This window comes from Trichosurus vulpecula, chromosome 2, assembly GCF_011100635.1.
Source record: "Trichosurus vulpecula isolate mTriVul1 chromosome 2, mTriVul1.pri, whole genome shotgun sequence".
NCBI classification, from domain to species: Eukaryota; Metazoa; Chordata; class Mammalia; order Diprotodontia; family Phalangeridae; genus Trichosurus; species Trichosurus vulpecula.
Window position 1 is genome coordinate 13046890 of NC_050574.1, and position 6062 is coordinate 13052951.

The 6062-nt window shown below is 41.5% G+C and overlaps 1 protein-coding gene across 1 annotated transcript in view; it reads left to right on the forward strand.

The window, feature by feature from the left end:
- LOC118836255 (zinc finger protein 420-like) overlaps positions 1-6062 on the forward strand; it is a 67882-nt gene that overhangs the window by 25039 nt on the left and 36781 nt on the right. The window lies entirely within an intron of this gene.

Here is a 6062-nt window from a genome sequence, read left to right on the forward strand (position 1 = left end):
CAGGTGTTGGAGCTTCCCCCGAATTGGTGATGACTGTAAATATGTTGATTTTAGTACTTGCCTGTGGGATGGTGACGAGTGGGTTGGAGCCCTGTCTCTTGAGCCATTCCTCTAATCTAGTAATTGCCTTGCTATTGTTATTCTTAAGCCTCCCTCTCTGCTACTTTTGATTTCTTGCCTGTATTTTAATAATAAAAGAAAAAAAAAACCCTTTCGGGCTTCTTGGAGTGCGGAGTGTTTTGTCCAGGCGAATCTGAATCCGAACCTTTACTGTACAACTGCCTGTACCTTGTACAAATAGTGTAACTTCTCTGGGCCTGTAAAATAGGGGTCGGGATGCTCTCAGATCTCTTTTAGGCTTTGATCTCTGATCCTATGACCTCCCCTATAGAAGAGTGCAGATTGCTAGTCATAAGTTTGAAAGTTAGAAGGAAACGTTTCTCAGGAGTCTACATTGTGGTTACTGAAGTATGAAATTCAGCCCCTCCTGTGGCTCTTTCCCTTTATCCTGGGAGCAAGGGGCCCACGAATGGCCATTCTTCTAGTCTAGTGCTGGGGAACCTGTGCCCTTAAGGCCATATGGGGCCTCTTTGGTCCTTGGCTGCGGCCTGTTGACTGAGTCCAAACTTTACAGAACAAATCCTTTTATTAAGAGGATTTGTTCTGTGAAGTTTGAATTCAATCAAAGGGCTGACTTGATGACCTAGAGGGCCACATGTGGCCTTAAGGATGTAGGTTCCCCACCTGTGTTCTAGTCTCAGTTCCTTTCATGGGGATAGGGGGATTTCTGATTTTGTCTGGGATCAAGGAAATGCAGGTTCCTCTCATGTTTTCTCTCTTCCAGCTCTGCCTTCTGAGGATTCTACATTTAACCGAAACAGAATGGCTCCTGTGATCCCATCATCTAGGTGTCAGGTGAGTTGGATTTCTTCTTTTTTTTTTTAACTTAAGAATATTTTATTTTTTTCCAATTACATGTAAAGATAATTTTCAATATTCATCTTTGTAAGATTTTGAGTTCCAAATTTTTCTCCCTCCCTTCCTCTCCTCCCTCTCCCCAAGACAGCAAGGAGCCTGATACAGGTTATACATGCATAATCATGTTAAACATATTTCCACATTAGTCATGTTGTAAAAGAAGAATCAGAACAAAAGGGAAAAAAACCACAAGAAAGAAAAAAGTGAAAATAGTATGCTTTGATTTGTATTCAGACTCCATAGTTCTTCCTCTGGTTGTGGTCAGCATTTTCCATCACAAGCCCCTTGGGATTTGTCTTGCATCATAGCATTGCTAAGGACAGGTAAGTCTGTTATAGTTGATCATTGCACATTGTTGCTGTTACTGTGTATAGTGTTCTCCTGGTTCTGCTCACTTCACTCAGCATCAGTTCATCTAAGTCTTTCCAGGTTTTGCTGAAATTTACAGGCTCTTCATTTTTCATAGAACAATAGTATTCAATTACATTCATATACCACAGCTTGTTCAGCCATTCTGCAATTGATGGGCATCCCCTCGATTTCCAATTCTTTGCCATCACAAAAAGAGCTACTATAAATATTTTTGTACGTGTGGGTCCTTTTCCCTATTTTATGATCTCTTTGGGACACAGACTTAGAAGGGGTATTGCTGGGTCAAAGGGTATACACAGCTTTATAGCCCTTTGGGCGTAGTTCCAAATTGCTCTCCAGAAGGGCTGGATCAGTTCACAATGAATTGGATTTTCTTTGTTGAAATAATAGCAGGTTTTGGAGTGTGGACAATACCTCTCTCCCCCTCCCCCACCCCATTCCAGACACTAAGACCTTAAGGAATGCTGCATGTTCTTTTCCTCTGGCCCTTGCCTATCTGTTTGCCCAGGAGTTCGTGTTTCTCAGCTGTATACTCAGTACTGAAGACATCAAAGTAAAAAGAAAAGGATCCATATGTACAAAACTATGTGTAGGAGCTCCTTTTTGTGGTGGTCAAGAATTGAAAACTGAGAGGATTACCATCATTTAGGGAATGGCTTAACAAGTCATGATAAATGAATGTGATGGAATACTAGTATGCTGTAAACAGTTATGAAGGGGATAGTTTTGGAAAAACCTGAAAAGACTCATATGAACTGATTCAAAGTGAAGTGAGTAGAACAAGAACACTCTACATGGTAACAGCAGTATTGTAAAGATAATCAGCTGATTGATATCCACCTCCAGAGAGAGAGAACTGATGGACTCGGCGTACAGATTGAAGCATGTTTTTTTTTTCCTTTCTTCATTTTTCTTGCTTCATTTTCTGGAACATGCCTAATGCAAAAATATGTTTTGCATAACTTCATATTTGTAATGCGTATCACATTTCTTGCCTTCTTAATGGATGAGGGATGAAGGATGGAGGGAGGCAGAGAACTTGGAACTTAATAACATTAAAACATTTTTTTGAAATCCTGCATACTCAGTACTGAAGAAGCTGCTATGCTATAAAAAGACTCATAATTGTCAATTTTGTCTATCACAGAGAGTTTTATCTTCTTGAGGCAAGACCCAACTATTTAATGTATTTTATTCATGCATTTTCTAACATTGTTTTTTAAGTACCAAGTTGAGTAGGTACAAGCTATGAGTACTAAGTATTTTAAGAGATTCAGAGAAGGAATATATTGATCTGGGATTAGGAAATTAAGGAAGACTTGAGTTGGCCATTAAAATAGGTAGGATTTGGTTAGTTGGGGGGAGAGAATTAACATGTCATTTGTGGGAACCAGTAAAGAGTCTGGACTACCTGTGGTAGCAAATCATGATAGGGTGATAGGAGAAAGAAATGAGTTGGGTTGGACGCTTTCTTGTAGTAAGTCCACAACAACACTAAAATCACTTCCACTTTTATAACAAACAGACCTTTTTGTTATTCTGGATTTGATAGAGATCAATGAACATAAACATTTCCATATACAAAGAACCAAAAAAGAGGATTGCATACAAAACCCTAAATTTCTGTGATCTATAGTTTTTATTTTAAAAATTGCATCAGAAATACAATACATTAATTTCAAAGCTGCTGTCAACAGAATTTTAAATGCATTCTGGGCTGGACCAGTCTTTAACCTGAGAATGGCTGGAGCCAAAACAGAACAGGCCAGAGAGAGGTGTGTCAGGAATCAAGTAGCAGTTTAATTAATTTCAAAGTGAGGAATTCCCTTCCTGAGAAGCAGGGGCTTTGCATTTTGGGGTAGTGACAGTGCTTGTATACATAAATGGGCTGGACCATGACATAATCATTCTTAGGTCTTGAGTGGCTGTTCCCATGGCAGCCTCACGAGTAGATAGTACAGGTGTTCCCAGGTCCTGTGGGGACAGTCTCCAAGTTGATTGTCTCTTTTTCAGGCAGTGGGTAGCATTCTTGGTCGTTGATCCTCTAATGTCATAGTTAGGTATTGCATTGATCAGAGAGTTCTTAAGTATTTCAAATTTGTCTTTCTTTACATTGTTATGGTAGTTGTATAAGTTGTCCTAATTCTGCTCACTTCACTCTGCATCAGTCCATACAAGTCTTCCCAGGTCTCTCAGAATCCATTTCTTTCCTTGTTTCTCACATGTAACAAGACTTCACTACATTAATGCACCATAATGCATTCATTCACTCTCCAGTTGATGGACACCTACTTTGCCTCCCATTTCCTCGATACACCAAAAAATGTTGCTGTAAATATTTCTGTTCATTTGGGTCCTTTCACTCTTTCTTTGATCTCTTTGGGTTATGTGTCTGAGAGGGAATGAACGAACAAAGATGAATTTGTTAAGTACTTCCTAGGTTCCCAACACTATGCTAAGTGCTGGGGATTCAAAAAGAAAAAGTGAGGCAGTCTCTGCTCTCAAGAAGCTCTTACTGTGATTGGGATAGACAAGTAAAAGAAAGCTCCATTGCAGAGTAGGTAGCAAGGCCTGCAAGTGTTAGGGCCTTACCAGCAGGCAAATGGCAAGGCCCAGGGGTCCTTAGGTCATCATTTGATCAGATGACAGTGCCATTGTTCTGGGGGACATAGAGACAAGGCTGATGGCAAGGCCCGATGGTCCTTCTTCTCACTGGAAGTAGAATTGATGGCTCCTATTTAATCTGAGTCATACCAACATCTGTTTCAACAATCTGGCTAGCAGCTGCTGTCGGGGTGTAAAACCAACAACAACCAGCTCGCAGAATGCTGCAAGCCCAGGTCCTTTTGACTGCTTTACTAAGAAAAGCAACATTAAGGGGTTAACAGTCTTACTTTAATCCAGCATACAAATATCATTTACTTAGTTCAGGGGAAAAAACCAGCACCCTGAATTACAGGCCAAATACAGTTTGTAGTTATCAACATCTGGGTGTTCAGCCAGGGAGCTCATTACAACAGCTGGCCCAGAGTCACACGCCACTCCTGCTGTGGCACAGAGTTCCGAGAGAAAATGCCAACCTCTGCATTTATATATCCTGTTCAGGGCCCTCAGGGCCCTCACCTCACCCGGGCTGGGTGTGGAAAAGTTCCCCACCCCCAATATCACATCAGATACAAATCAATGACTCCCAATTGTCTCAGTGCTGAGAAATACAAAAACACCCCACTTGAGTGGCTGTTCCCATGGCAGCCTCACGAGTAGACAGTACAGGTGTTCCCAGGTCCTGTGGGGACAAAGACCAGAATCATTAAAGGTCAACAGCAAAAAGTCCCACCTTAGTTGCTATTAAAACATCAGGCACCCCAGTTGGATTCTGGGAAGCCCAGAGTCGGGAGAAAAGGTTGGCAAGTAAAAAGGTAGTAAGGGGAGAGTGCTAGGCGGTCCTCGCCTCCACCCCATTCCATCAGGGGAGGCATTGATGAGTCAGGTGACGTGCGTAGCTTAGTGAGTCATGGGATACGATTTCTTTCCGTATGGCTTGACCAAAGTGCATCAGTGTGCGTATCTATGCGCAGCCCCTCAACTTGTGTCACTGTCTGCTTTTATCGTCCTTGTCACTCTCAAGGGTATGAAGGAGAATGTCAGTTATTTTAATTCTCATTTCTTCTATTATTATTTACTTGGAGCATTTAAGAAATATTATTGATAGCTTGAATCTCTTCCCTTGAGAACTTCCTATTCATAGCCTTCAAGGACTGCTGGGCCTTGCCATTCGCCTGCTAATGAACTCTTAGGACTGCCGGGCCTGGCCATTCGCCCTGTGATGGAACTTTCTTTTACTCGTTTCCCCTAATCAGAGTGAGAGCTCCTCGAGAGCAGAGACCGTCTTGCTGTTTCTATTTACATCCCCAGCATTTAGCACAGTGCTTGGAACACAGTAAGTACTTAATAAATGCATTTTATTTCATTCATTCCCTAGAAGAGACATATCCTTTGTTATTACATATTTGTATCAATTCCATATATATCTTGACTATCAGACCTTTGTTCTCTTCTGGGCTGATTGCCTACATTTATCCTGGCTTCCCTGGTGCAATTCATCTTCTCAACTCTCCTGACGTGCGTGTTACCTGACTCGTGCTGCATGAGAACTCTCTGCCTGCTTCTGCTTGCTTGTGACTATCTTGTGCAGTTTGGGCTGCATGGAGGACCTTCCATTTATTTTCAGTTTTCTTTATCGTTGGCCTCTCTCAGGTCCTTTTCAGGGTTTTTATGAGAAAGGGGGACTTATCTATGTTGCACTTCCTCCTTTTAAGCTCCTCCCTCATAGGGCACATCTGTCCGGATTGAGTGGAGCCAAATGACTTCATTAGAGGTGAGTGTCAAGACACAAGGTTAAGAGCACATGGGTACAAGAAGATATGACTTGTTTTAGGCCAGCTTCTTGGGTAGCCAGAATGTCCTCTTAACAGTGGATGATGAAACAAAACTACCTTTGGCGTAAATCAATCCAGTACAAATTTTGGAACATAGTAGGCTTTTTTGAGGTATTTGATTAGGAATAATGAGAGTCCTGAATGTTGTGAGAGCCATTCCTTCTAAAGTGGACTAACTTTCCATTTTCCCTGATGATGTCTTTATAAGAGGTTATTTCTGCTATTTTGGATGTTTCAGGAAACATTGACTTTCAAGGATGTGGCAGTGGACTT